The sequence below is a fragment of the Sturnira hondurensis genome, unplaced genomic scaffold, assembly GCF_014824575.4.
Source record: "Sturnira hondurensis isolate 20B ecotype Veracruz unplaced genomic scaffold, ASM1482457v3 Scaffold0013299, whole genome shotgun sequence".
Lineage (NCBI taxonomy): Eukaryota > Metazoa > Chordata > Mammalia > Chiroptera > Phyllostomidae > Sturnira > Sturnira hondurensis.
Genome location: NW_028085930.1, coordinates 5351406 through 5363389, shown reverse-complemented (window position 1 = coordinate 5363389; position 11984 = coordinate 5351406). Strand labels below are relative to the sequence as shown.

The 11984-nt window shown below is 48.4% G+C and overlaps 1 pseudogene; it reads right to left on the bottom strand.

Annotated features, from left to right (window-relative positions):
• Positions 1-803: 803 nt before the first annotated feature.
• Positions 804-6089, bottom strand: LOC118997507 (programmed cell death protein 6-like; annotated as a pseudogene).
• Positions 6090-11984: the final 5895 nt, after the last annotated feature.

The window sequence follows — 11984 nt, the reverse complement described above, 5'->3', positions numbered from 1 at the left end:
GCCTGGTTGAAAAGGCTAAATAAGTAGATAAATAAGCACACACACTGAGAGTTCTCATAATGAAGGAGGAAATATTCCTTGGACAGTTTTTAAAAGTACAGCTTAATTCCGAAGAAGTGTCTTATGTTTGGCTTATGCAGAGAGCCCTGAGTAATTTGCATCTTTAACAATGGTTTTGCCCTAGTTAGAGAAGTAAATTTTTTGGAAGGGGTACATTACTAGCTCTGGCCAGGTGGCTCAGTGGGTTGGAGCATCGTCCTGTCCACCAGAAAGGCTGTGGGCTCCATCCCTGGTCAGGGAGTACGTGGGAGGCAGCGGATCGATGCTTCTCCCTCTAAAATCAATAAACTTATCCTTGGGTGAGGATTGACAAAAAAGAGTACATTGCTTTATTGCTTGTGTTGCATATTCAAATGAATACAACATCCCCCACCCCCTTTTTAAAGCAAGGTGCATGAAAAGCCTTCTGAGCAAGCTCCATATTATTTTAAACTTCCTATTGGCTAATAAAAATATTTCCACTATAGAACTGGAGATATATAGAAAGCACATGATGAATGTTTTACATGCAGAATACCCGAAACATTATTATATCTTACCTCATGGCCCAATTGAACAGTCCCGAATCAAATGCTTGTATCTGAATGAGAATATGGCTATTGTTATGACTGCAAAAATGTTAATCTGCATATCCGTATACGTACAGTTGGGTCCCCGATATTAATGATGCAAAGTCTGAGAGGGAAGAACAGCATCTTCTACATCTGCACTCCACCTCATTAAAGGTAAGAGATTTGGCATTTTCAGTCTTTTTTCCTGCAAGTCATGTTGTTATTTGTAAAAGGCCAGTGTAATATGATCCTGAAGCCCTCAGAGAGATACTGTTCACGAGACTTCTGAATCCAGCCACCCCGATCCATGTCGTAGTGTCTGAACACATCTGTCAGCCTCTGGAGGAAAAAACAGGCATTTAGATGGGCAAGACGATGTAGCCCCAGATAACATCATCAAAGGCGATTTGTCCCCATCCACGTCTATCAGATTTTTGAATGAGGATGTCGTGAAACTGGCTGAAGAGTGGATGGCTGAAACCTGAGAGTGCTTGCTTGCTTGCTTGAGCTCATTCTCGTGAATCATCCCCAAGTTGATGCAGAAGACAGTCTGCCAGTCTGCAACCCACTTCCAGATGCCTGTGAACTGGCTGAAGTTCACGCCAGCTTTGTTCTCGAGGTCAAACACCAACATGACTGACCTGCAGTCGTGGGGGTAAATGGAGACCAGTGCTCGCTGAATCGGCTCAGTGTTGGCCACCACACCGCCCCGGTCTCTGTCAGCCCTCTGGAACACGGTCCACAGGAAGCCCTGGCCTGGCAGCTCTGTACCCACGGCTGGGCCAGGGCCACACTATTGTTATGGTACATTTTACTCTGTTACGGATCTCCTTATACATTATTATTTTTTCTGTGAATGACCAATTATCTTTTAAATACATTTTAAAATGAGGGAAAACATCTTTCCTGTTTACCACTCGTTCGTTATTTCTCGTACATTTCATTCTTTTTTTCCTCACTGGAGGATATGTTTATTGATGTTTAAAGAGAGAGAAAGGGAGAGAGAAGCATAAAGTAATATAGAGAAATATCGATGGGTCGCCTCCCGCATGTGCCCCGAATGGGGATCCAACCCACAACCCCTCGGTGCATGAAATGACGCTCAACCAGCGGAGCTGCCTGGCCTGGGTGGTTCCATCGGAGTCATTTCTCTTCAAACTAAAAAAGTGCTAGTTGCATTTATTGAAAATTTCCATTTCCATGTATTACAAACCTGCATAATATTTTGTGGACTAGATCTGTTACAATAAATTCTGTCAGCTTCTGTTTGTCTAAAAATGTCTTCACTCCAGTTTTGAAGGATATTTGCAGTACTCACAGAGTTCTAGATTGATTTCTTTTTCTTGTCAGCAGCTTAAACATGCCGTTCAATTATTTTTTTTTGAGCTTGCATTTTTTCCCAAGGACAAATTTATGGTAATCCTCATTTTTTCCCCTTTGTGGTATGTGTCTTTTATTACCTATCTGCCTTCAAGCTTTTCTCCTTATCCCTGGCCTTAAGCAGTTGGCCCTCGTGTGGTTTTATTTGTGGGCACTGGACCGTGCCACATCTGGAACAGCGGCCCCTGGCAGAGAGCCAGGGGCCGCTGTGGGGCTCATTGTCTCCCCTGACTCCCCTCGGTCACAGCCTAGCGCTACTTGTTGTCCCGCGTTGGGAAACAGCAGTGTTCAACATTTGTCCGATTTTCTCATTTTTCGTAGTGAGAAGACACCTGGTACTTGTGACTCTGTCATGACAAGAACGGGAAGAAGACTTTTTTTAAGACAATCGCATTCACAGCAGTGGTGACTCCGGGCATTTTTCACAGAGCCGTGTGCAATGGGACTCTGAGACCCAGAAAGGACTATGGGGACCCTGAGGTTGGAGATTTGACGGTGGTCGCAGAGGCCTGGGGTACCAGGGCCGGGTACCATGGCCCTCAGAGGGCCATCCGACAGTTCAGGTTGGAGCAATTTCTGGGCATGCAGGCTGAGAATAGGATGGGAAAAGGATCTGAGTACTTTCTGTCCCAACACTGTTTGCTTCTTTTTGAAGCAGAGAACCCAATACAAGATAGACCAGGGCCTTTTCCCCTAAGATGTGGATCTCAACCTTGGCTACACATTGAAATCACCAAGGGAGCCTTTTGCCAATCCTGATGCTCAGGCTGTACTGAAGAAAAGTCAGTCCGTCTCTGGGGTGGGCCCAGGAATCTGTATTTTTTAAAGCTGCTTAGGTAATTCCAGCACTTCCCCGAGGTTGAGCACCGTAGCTCCGAGGTGCTCCACGGCCAGCACGGGGGCTGTAGGTCTTTCTCCCTGGGGAGCTGTACTGGATGCTCTGACTGTACCAGGGTATCGGGTGCGCATCTCACTTACTCACCAGCCCCTGCCTTTACTTTCGTGACATCTTCTCACTTTGCCCCTATTCTGCTCAGAAGGAGGCCCAGGTGATGAGACTGTGGGAAAGGCCAGGTTGGATGTGCTGCAGTGGGGGTGGGGAGGGCGGGGAGTGTGGGTTCTGGAAGGGACAGAAAGGCAGAGGCAGAGCACAGGTGAAGAGGGAGTCGTGACTGCCCCATCCCTCCCTCCTGCTCGCACCTTCCTTCCTCTTCTCCAGGCCCAGACAAGTCCGGAGCTAGCCAGCTTGGTCAGCGATGGTCCAAGGTCTTCTAGCCACACTCTGTGGCCATTGTCCCGCTTAAGTGCCACGAGAAGGCACTGGACGTCCCTTCCTACTTACTGAGGAAGTGTGGGCTTGTCTCCCAGGAACAGAGTCCCAGACTTTCTGTGCTGGGAAGCGCTGTGGATGGGAGCTCTTGCCCTGACTCACAGTGACCGGGTCAGTTGCTTCTCCTTTATGCGGCTCAATTTCCCCACCTGTAAAGTAGGGGTCTAAGCCGCATGGTGTCCCTGGTCCTCCATCTCTGGTGACTGGGACACGTGCAGGCACCCTTGTGTCCCTTTGGGACTACTCCAGAGCTCGGCTCTGAGGACCCCTTTCTCCCCAGAGATGTGTGACAGCTGCGGGGGATTGGCGCCGATGTCCCTTCCTGAGCTTGCCAACTCTGAGGGACAGGCTGAAAATCTCTGGCAACTGAGAAGATGGCAGCTGGATTGTTGGATGTGAACCAGAGCATGTGGTGAAATTAGATCTTCACATAGACTTTCTTCTCTTTCCCTTTAAAACTTAGGAAAATGACTATTTTGTAAGGGTTGGAATGGGGGCAGACTAAATGTCTGCTTTAGAAAAGACCACTCAGCACTTTCACTGGTGGCACAAGAAGGGGAAGACCCACTCTCTCTGGACTGAGCATGTGCCATGGGGATTCTGGGTGACTGGGTGGGTCGAGGGTGGACAACCAGATAGAGGACACCCTAAGAGAACCCCGTCCTTGGAGGATGTCTGGGAGCTGAGAGAAGCTAGCATGAGAAAAGGGACTCTGCAGGAGGGCTGAGCTGGGGGCTCTCCACAGGGATGCTTGGAGCAGCGGCGGAGGGGAACTTCAGTGCCTGGAATAAGGGGCAATGGGGGAGCCAGGTCTCTGGGCTGGGCCTCACGGGGGTGCTCTGGCAGGGGGCACTGCAGCCCAGCCACCAGCAGAGATGCCCTCACAAGAGCAATGGGCAGAAGAGGCGGCAGTGCTGAGGCTGAGGATGAGTGACACGCGTGTCTGAAGCCTGGCTCTAGACACCTGCTTAGAAACATCTGGGGGAGCAGGACCTTCAGAGAGCTCAGATTCCCTGTTTGGGAAGCACAAGACCTGGGGTAGAACTAGAAGCATTCTTCCCTTTACAACGAGGGGCTGCCGAGGCCCAGGGCGGAGGGCTGCTCCTCAGCACTTCTCCCGCTGCACACAGAGACCCGGCACAGAATGGGGCGCAGAGCTGACTATTCGAACAAGATGTGCAGGGCCCAGTGCTCTCGGGCGTGTTTGCAGGACTGCTGCTGTGGTTATCATCACTGCTAACGGCGCGCCATGGGGAGGTTTTCATGAACTGTGACCCAGTTTACATGGATCCTTTTGTTGACTTCTGCTTGGTAACCAGGACACTGCTGTCCAGGCTCATCCCTCACATTTGTGGGGCCCAGGCCAAGGGTGCAAGTGGAGGTCTACCCACTTAGAGTTCAGCTAACAACCAAATTCAACAGCAATGTGAATTGTTTAATATTGCAAAATGTTCCTTAGCTACCATAGATACACAAACGCTGTGAAGGCAGCACTAGTTAATGAGAACACCAAGAATCGCATATTTGGAACATGAAGAGAAGCAAGAAAGTGAATGCTCGGCACTCCTGGGAAATTATTTTCTGTTATGCAAGGGTTTATTGCATTCCCGCTCTCTCAGAGGAAGGACGGGGGAAGTTAATATGCCTTTTCTTGACCCAAGCGCTTCCATTGCCATCTGAGCACACTGCCCATCTCTGATGCCACACCTTCACAGTGCTCACCTTGGTCAAAAGGTGATCACCTTGGTCTTGAGAACTCAGAGCGAAAGGTCTGGAAATGGATTCTCCTGGGCACTAAGTGGTGCTCTTCCAGGGGGTGGATGTTTAGGGTTTTGTGTGTGTAACATGTCGGGGGCTTGAGAACGTGGGGCCCTTCTTGCTGGATCATTCATGTTGTACTTCATGTGGTTTCATCTTTGGATCTTAGACACAGAAGTTTTAGTTCAGCCTATTCCTCAGCTCACAATACATTGCCATCTTTGGTGTGTCCAGGGGCCTCTTAACATTGGATGTGAAGTTCAGGATGAAGTTTTCAGAGAACTGTCAGATTAAACCAGCGATTTCCAGCCAGGGTGCTGCAAGTGGGACACTAATGTGTCACAAGTATTTTTAAAACACGCAACACCTGACTATTTGGTCAGGGGCGCTGACTTCTCTTCCCTTAGATTGTCGAATGAAAAAAATGACAACAGCTGGCATAACTATAGTTGTCTGGTGTGGATGAAATCAAATTATACCTATTTTTTGGTTAGATTGGCAAAAATATATAATTTTTGGTGTGCTACAGAATTTCAGTAACTAGTTTATGTGTGCCATGAGATGAAAAAGTTTGAAAATCACTGAATTAGTCTGAACATACTGCTAAGAGGATGGTTCTCATGCATTTTGAGAAACGTGACTTAAAATTAGTTTAAGATAGAGCCAACTTGAATCTTGGATTTTAAAAATCAAAACAATTTTCAGCTTTTTACTTTAATATTAGTCAACGAGCTGTGGAGAATCAGGAGGAGCACTGCCCGCCGGATGTGGGTGAGCGTGTCTAGAGGCAGGCGTCTAGATTTCCCGGGAGGAGAACACGGGGAACCAGAGAAGAGGCACTGAGCTTGTGCACTGGACAGCCTCCGTTGGCGACTGACTGTGCAGTTCAGCTCATCCTGCATCCCCACTGCCGGCTCGTCCACTGTGGTGGTCCTGGCAGCCAGCCCCCGGCTGGTGTTCTCTGAATTAGGCTTGCTTCCTTTTCCACCCCCAGCTGTCCATTCAGCCATCGTAGCTGGCTCTGCCTGGGTCTTGATGACGTTTCTGGTGTGGTCTCAAACACCATGGTCTGCCTGTGCCTTCTGTGCCCACCTCCCCCATGTCACCCTTACTGTCTTCCCCAAAGGCCAAGGCCCGTGCTCATGGAAGCCCTCCCTTGGCTATTCATCATGGCAGTGGAGAACACAGCTCGGGGAGAGCATGGGGGTGACAAGCCGACCTTATGTGGCAGCCCTGGGGGCGTGCTGCCCAGCTCTTCCTTCCAGAGGGGACCTGTCAGTAGGGGCAGATCCTTCAGCTGCAGAGCCTTCAGGACCCGTTGCTGTTTGAGCTCAGAGTTCAGCTGTCTGGGCAGCAATAGCCCGTGGCTGTGCAGTCAGGGGCACCAGGCCTGACACCCTCTGTCCAGAGCAGGACTCCTCTAACGGGCAGTCTTTGTTCCAAAGCTTCCCGTTGGGTGGCCAAGATTCTGTTGGGTCTGTACCACTCTGAGTCTCTCCCCACCTACTTCTGCTCCTTCTTCCCTTTCCTTCACAGTCATCACTCCCAATAAATTTTTGGTTCGCCTAACCCCATGCTGATGTCTGCTTCCTGGAGGAGCTGACATAAGTGAGAAGGACTGTGTTAAAAAAGACACATGTGGCTTTCAGCTGTTGGCAAAGGTCGGGGACCAGTTTGAGGCTGGAGTGGGCTAACAGTGACCTGCCCGGAGCACTTGCCCATGAGAGCACGGCTTGAGCCAGGAGTGAAGCAGGGGAAGGTGTGGGCCTCTTGGCTTCAGTGCTTCCCTAGATCCAGCCCCTTTTCTCAGAGCCTAGGAAGCCTGGTATCTAGGCCTGGTGCTCACCTCCTTCCTTAAGCCATTATTTGCTGTCCATGTTCATGACTTGTGGGGTCTTACAACAGGTGGAGTGCAGCAGAAAGAAACTAGTGTCGACACCTTCTTTTCATTTAACCAGCTCGCCTATATATCAGTTCCCATCTGTTGTTCATTACATGTGCTAGTATCTCTTAAATGTCTACCCGTACCTTTAGAATGTAAACCCTATGTGCAAAGGGACCCTGTCTGACCCGAAACCAGAAAGGGTATCTGAAATGTAACAGTTACTCAATAACGTTAGTTGGTGAATAAGTAAATGAAGAACATTCACTTTTTATGCTTCCAGCAGCTGTAAGCGAACCAAGAACTAAAAGGCAACCCAATGGTTAGTGTTTTAACCCAAAATACACCCACCCTGGCCACCTTCCTAAAGGGCGTGGTCCCTCTGGTCTGTTTGCTCACCCTCTCACTTCGCCTCTGAGCCATCCTTTCCTCCCAAATACCTGTGGCTGTTGTGCTGGAGGTGACAGTCCCATACTCCAGCTTTGTAGACTTCCTTAGAGAAAGCTTGTTTCCCCACCTTCGCACGTGGAGGCTAAAGCCAGCTCTGTCTGTGTTGGCCAGTATGTGTAGGGTAGCTGAGATCACTTCTAACTCAGGAAAGCCGGTGAGATGACCTTCCAAAGAGAGCTCCTCCCACCATCTTTCCTTTAAGTAATTACAGGTCTCTGCCTCCCCAGGTGCTGAAAGAAGTTCCCCACAGGGCGAAGTCCCTCAGAGGTGATCTGGCTCAGCTTTGGTCACGAGCATTCAGAGTTTCAAAGCCATCCCCTGTTCGTGATCTCAGGCACCGAGTACACTAGCCAAGTAGAGCCCTGGAAAGGGTCCTGTGTTCCTTTCCTCCTTGGTCACCTGGGGACACTAAGCCCATTAAAGGGCAAGTTGCCAGGGATGAGTCCTTTCAACCCAAGAGTCTGCTTCTACCTGAATCTCACTCACTCACCTGCTTTATCTTCCAGAAAAACTTTATATTATACGAGAGGAAATGTCTCCAAGAGCAGGGTGGGGAAGGTTATACTCATTTAATCATTTATTCATTCAACACATTTTCATGACATGTATGCCATGTGCCAGCAATGGTGCTAGAGGCAGAGGATGTGAACAATGGTGCTGGAAGCAGTGAACAAAACAGAGGAGGTCCCTATTCTCACAGAGCTTATGTCGGAGTGGAGAGGAAAGACCATAAATAAACAGGAAATAAGTGAGCAAGACAATTTCCAATAGTAATGAGTTCCAGAAAGAAAACCAAACATAATGTGATGGAGAGAATGGGCTCTCTGGGCCGAGGCACTCGCTGTGGACAGAGTTGGGTTGGTGGTCAGCAAAGAACTCAACAAAGAGTGTCTTTTCAGCTCATACAGAAGAAGCCAGGCATACAAAGACCTACGAGTAGAGCGGCCTGGGTAGATGGGAGAGCAAGGACCAAGGCTCTATGATGGGAATAAGCTAGGTATTTTTGAGGAATCAAGAGTTTGTCCAAGCGGCTGAAGCACAATGGACTTTGGGGAGGGGAAGAGGTCAGAGATATAGATCACATGGTAAAAATAACCAACCTCCCATATTAAGGAAAACTTCACCTAGTTCATGCCCATCTCCTCTCGAGGCACCTAACACAAGGGGCCTATTGGTGATAGGATGTGAGGCCTGGCTGACTTTTGTCACTTCCACGGTCACACATATATGCAGGCGTACGCAGAAGCCTTCATTCCCACCAAGCTTCTGGCTGGTCTCTAACACGTTTACTTTCACCGCGGCCCAGTCAACAGAAGTGGCTTGCAAACTCAGCATTCCAAACCAACTACAGAATTCCTTATGGAAAGAATCTGCGATCCATCTGAGGGAAGGGGCTAGCTCTCTGTGCTTCCCAGAGATGCCACTGACTCCCACAGTCAGTCTTTTGCTCTGTTGTGTTAGGCCACGGACCAAATCCGATTCAGAGAATTAATACCAGATCTTCTCACTGACCATGCCAGGGCTTTGCAGAGTTTTGCATTGCCTCCACTCATTTCCCCCAGTGGTAGTGTCTTCTCCTACTTTCTGTGGACTGTGTCAGAAGAGTCATTTGAGACTCATGCTTCCCACCCACTGGAGGAATCTCAGGGCCAGCGTCCCCGTCAGGCAGCCATGCACCCTTGGCTGGGTTGTTTCTCCACGGGGGAGTTCACCTCCCTCTGAAGGACTTGGTCCCTTTGATGGACAACTTCAGTTATCAGAAAACTCCCTGACCTAGTCAAGGCACATTTATCTTCCAATAACATTCACCTCTTTCTTCTTGCAATATTAGAACCCGAATCCATTTAAAATTTTAATTTTAATTTAACATCATGTCACAAGCACTTTCTCATGTTATCAGATATTCTTGGGAAACACAGGGCTCGCAACAGCTGCATGACACTCCATCACGGAAACGCAGCATAATTCATTGAAGCACCGTCCTATTGTTGGCAAAGGGCTGCTTCAAGATCGCCCCATCTGAGTTTCTTATTTTCCAGATGGGAAGAGTACATTCCCTGAAGCTAGTCATTCATCTAAGCGCGGCCAGCTGGTCAGAGGCTCGGGCAGGACCTGGCACTCCCAGGCTCCGGCCTCTGCTCTCGCTGTCATCACACGCTGCCTCCTGGGCCTCTGCGAGGCACTTTTGGAACCTAACTGTAGGGCACTGCCTACATTCCTTCTAAATTACATTTTGTAATTTGGGGCCCATTATTCCCGCCTGTCAAGCAAGATCATTTTTATCTTCTGTCGTATAACCATTAGCTAATGAGGGGGGCACTGTGGCCAACATCAGAAGCCGTGGCGTGTTCCTCTACCAAGATGTGCTTCCTTAGTCACCTCTGTGCCAAGGAAAGGGAATGATTTTCATAACTTTTATCAGATAATCCCCACAGTCATCAGCAATCATAGGGAAGGGTGCTCATCAGCATACTTCAGTCCATGTTTCTCAGGGATGCCTTGGGTTCTGACATGCTGTGATTGGCACCCCTGGGGGTACCTGGCTTCTGCCTAAGGGCTTTTGCTCACAAGATGGAAGAGGAGTAATTACCAGGTAGGGAAACGAGGAAGAGGAGAGAACCAACATTTGTGACCAGCTGTGTGCCCAGCTCTGCAGCCCGGGTGAGAATAACAGAAATACCAGAGGAAGGGGATCTGGAGAATGGGGTTGGCATGGTTTGGGGGGAAAGCAGGAGATCAAGGGTGTATCTCTTTTACTCAGACTCACCCCTAGGCTGAACTATCATACTCTGCTCAGAGGAATTCACCACGACGCAAGAGAGGACTCTCGGGAGTGCTGGGAGTTTACTCTGCTTTTTCCTTCACGTTTTAGCGAACACATTGTACCCAAACTTCGCCAGAGTTTACCATTATCTAAACCGAGTTGCTGACATCGGTGTCATCACTGGAAGCACTTTCTGAGTCATTTAATGTCGTTTTGTCCAGGATGCCGCATTCACTCCCACCTAAGTCATGTGAGACGTGGCCCCTTTAAAAGCTGTCTTTGGAGACTGTGTGGCTTGGGTTTATTTTGCGGTAACATTTTTTCGTGTATTGCTATTCAGAAAACACTTAATTCATATGAATGCCATTGGCAGGGACTAGAGAATGTGATGGTTTCTATTTATGGTTAATGTTAATCCATTGACCATATGGTAGTTTCAATTTCTGGTTCAAATTCCTTTTGCATGCTGTTATAGCTCATTCCTGGACTGCTGTAATTGTGTGATTTATCAATGTGAAAAATGGACTTTGAAATGTAATAGTCCAGAGCTAATATGGGGAACAGCGAGGGAATTTAGTGTGCTCAGAGCAGAGCTGTTTCCATGGAAACCAGATCCTTTGAGCAAAGGCCCCCGGACCCCTGGGCTGCAGTGTGCATCCAGGCAATGCAACCTGGGTTCCAGGCTCATCTCTGGCACGAGTTGCCAGGCGCCTCAGACAAGTCCCTTAACCTCTTTGGGACTTACTGTTGTTATCTGCGGCTTGAAGAAGTCAGCCTTATTCAGTGTTTAGAGATGTCGGAATATTAGTGACCAATTACATATTTTTTGAAGTTGTTATTTTGGAAGAACTTTACATTGGCAAAGAGGTTGCAAAGATAGGATAGCTCCTATATATATCTTTCACGGGGCTTCCCCCAACGTTAACATCTTCTGTAACGCAGCACATTTGTCAAAGCTAAGAAACTGACATAGGTGCAACACTGTGATCTAAGCTGCAACTTTATTTCTTATTTTTTTATTGGTATCCTTTGCTTCAGAATCCAATCTGAGATACCACGTTGCAATAAGTTTTCATTTCTCTGAAGATTCTACAATTTGTGACCATTTCTCAGTCTGTCTTTGATTATCATGACCTTGTCCATTTTAAGGAATACTGGCCAAGTGTATTGTAGACTGTCCCAACCAGTGATATTTTTAGAAAAACAAAATCGGAGGACTAGCGTAGGGCTGGAAAAGTCAGACAAGTGTATGAGTGAGGTCTCTGTGTGGCAAGTGACAGAAAACCCACCTTCAAGTGCTTATCAAACAAAGAATTCACTGGCTCACATAACTAAAAAGGCCAAGGGTCTCCATGGCTTCAGAATGACATTCCTGTCCAGTCTGCCCTGTCTCTGGGCTTGGTTCTTCTGTTTAGAACAGTCAGGTCATTCTCGGATACGCACTCATCACAGTTTCAAGATGGCTGCAGCCGTGCACATGGCTGTATCCATCCAGTGGGGGTGCAGGCACGCACGCTCCCCTTTCCCAAGTGAACTCCCAGTGGCTCTGAGTCCGCCATCTGCCCATCCTTGAGCCAGAAGGAAAAGATAACCCCTTTTCTGCTTCTGAGGTGAGGCTGTGTTGCCCAGGGTGGTGGCCACCATCTTGTGACCCTCAGGGGAGCAAAATGACAGCCGAGGAAGACACAAGAAGCTAAAGAGGCACGAGCACCAGGGTTGTGCACATCCAGGAAGGGTGGTGTTCTCTGGCTGTGGAATTAACCAATCCTGGGGGTGGTTACATGAAGTGGATTCTTTATCTCCCAAGCT